Source organism: Ambystoma mexicanum, chromosome 4q (genome assembly GCF_040938575.1).
Source record: "Ambystoma mexicanum isolate Mex_15411 chromosome 4q, UKY_AmexF1_1, whole genome shotgun sequence".
Taxonomy (NCBI): domain Eukaryota; kingdom Metazoa; phylum Chordata; class Amphibia; order Caudata; family Ambystomatidae; genus Ambystoma; species Ambystoma mexicanum.
Window position 1 is genome coordinate 528,066,495 of NC_090928.1, and position 2,500 is coordinate 528,068,994.

General features: G+C 39.5%; 1 non-coding gene across 1 annotated transcript; it reads right to left on the reverse strand.

Annotated features, from left to right (window-relative positions):
- Positions 1-288: 288 nt before the first annotated feature.
- Positions 289-361, reverse strand: TRNAK-CUU (transfer RNA lysine (anticodon CUU)). The gene has a single exon. It is a non-coding gene; the product is annotated as a tRNA-Lys (tRNA).
- Between the last annotated feature and the right edge of the window lie 2,139 nt (positions 362-2,500).

The following is a 2,500-nucleotide window of genomic DNA, read 5'->3' on the forward strand; positions in this document are numbered from 1 at the left end:
CACAATTACCAGTCAATATCCGAACGCATTGAAGAATATCAGGAAATAGCCGATTAAACCTGTGTGGAAAAAAGTCTTATTTGTGTTTTCTCCACTTTATTTTATAGTAAGATGATACATACTTTTTCTTTTACAGTGAATACATTAAGGTGTGGTATTGCCCCATTACACATCATCCAGACATGCATTCATATATTGCATGTTAACAATGAAAATATTGCAAATATTGTAAAGAGACTTTCAATTTCTATTTTTTTGGTCAAAAAGCACTAAAAGTTTAGTTGTTTTCGCCCAACGTGGGGCTCGAACCCACGACCCTGAGATTAAGAGTCTCATGCTCTACCGACTGAGCTAGCTGGGCTCCTTTGGATGCCTATAGTTTTCTTCCCTATCCCTGGACTGCCGTTTTCCACAGATAGGATGCTGTGTAATCATAGGCTCTGGTGGAGTTTGGAAAGAAAATACACATCAGCCAGAGGCAGAAATAGTCTAAGAAAGTATCAAACACAATTACCAGTCAATATCTGAACGCATTGAAGAATATCAGGAAATAGCCGATTAAACCTGTGTGGAAAAAAGTCTTATTTGTGTTTTCTCCACTTTATTTTATAGTAAGATGATACATACTTTTTCTTTTACAGTGAATACATTAAGGTGTGGTATTGCCCCATTACACATCATCCAGACATGCATTCATATATTGCATGTTAACAATGAAAATATTGCAAATATTGTAAAGAGACTTTCAATTTCTATTTTTTTGGTCAAAAAGCACGAAAATTTTAGTTGTTTTCGCCCAACGTTTTCTTCCCTATCCCTGCACTGCCGCTTTCCACAGATAGGATGTATTTTTTTGGTCAAAAAGCACTACAATTTTAGTTGTTTTCGCCCAACGTGGGGCTCAGAACCCACGACCCTGAGATTAAGAGTCTCATGCTCTACCGACTGAGCTAGCCGGGCTCCTTTGGATGCCTATAGTTTTCTTCCCTATCCCTGCACTGCCGTTTTCCACAGATAGGATGTATTTTTTTGGTCAAAAAGCACTACAATTTTAGTTGTTTTCGCCCAACGTGGGGCTTGAACCCACGACCCTGAGATTAAGAGTCTCATGCTCTACCGACTGAGCTAGCCGGGCTCTTTTGGAATGCCTATAGTTTTCTTCCCTATCCCTGCACTGCCGTTTTCCACAGATAGGATGTATTTTTTTGGTCAAAAAGCAGTACAATTTTAGTTGTTTTCGCCCAACGTGGGGCTCGAACCCACGACCCTGAGATTAAGAGTCTTATGCTCTACTGACTGAGCTAGCCGGGCTCCTTTGGATGCCTATAGTTTTCTTCCCTATCCCTGCACTGCCGTTTTCCACAGATAGGATGCTGTGTAATCATAGGCTCTGGTGGAGTTTGGAAAGAAAATACACATCAGCCAGAGGCAGAAATAGTCTAAGAAAGTATCAAACACAATTACCAGTCAATATCCGAACGCATTGAAGAATATCAGGAAATAGCCGATTAAACCTGTGTGGAAAAAGTCTTATTTGTGTTTTCTCCACTTTATTTTATAGTAAGATGATACATACTTTTTCTTTTACAGTGAATACATTAAGGTGTGGTATTGCCCCATTACACATCATCCAGACATGCATTCATATATTGCATGTTAACAATGAAAATATTGCAAATATTGTAAAGAGACTTTCAATTTCTATTTTTTTGGTCAAAAAGCACGAAAATTTTAGTTGTTTTCGCCCAACGTGGGGCTTGAACCCACGACCCTGAGATTAAGAGTCTCATGCTCTACCGACTGAGCTAGCCGGGCTCTTTTGGATGCCTATAGTTTTCTTCCCTATCCCTGCACTGCCGCTTTCCACAGATAGGATGCTGTGTAATCATAGGCTGTGGTGGAGTTTGGAAAGAAAATACACATCAGCCAGAGGCAGAAATAGTCTAAGAAAGTATCAAACACAATTACCAGTCAATATCAGAACGCATTGAAGAATATCAGGAAATAGCCGATTAAACATGTGTGGAAAAAAGTCTTATTTGTGTTTTCTCCACTTTATTTTATAGTAAGATGATACATACTTTTTCTTTTACAGTGAATACATTAAGGTGTGGTATTGCCCCATTACACATCATCCAGACATGCATTCATATATTGCATGTTAACAATGAAAATATTGCAAATATTGTAAAGAGACTTTCAATTTCTATTTTTTGGTCAAAAAGCACTAAAATTTTAGTTGTTTTTGCCCAACGTGGGGCTCAAACCCACAACCCTGAGATTAAGAGTCTCATGCTCTACCGACTGAGCTAGCCGGGCTCCTTTGGATGCCTATAGTTTTCTTCCCTATCCCTGCACTGCCGTTTTCCACAGACAGGATGTATTTTTTTGGTCAAAAAGTCCTACAATTTTAGTTGTTTTCGCCCAACGTGGGGCTCGAGCCCACAACCCTGAGATTAAGAGTCTCATGCTCTACCGACTGAGCTAGCCGGGCTCCTTT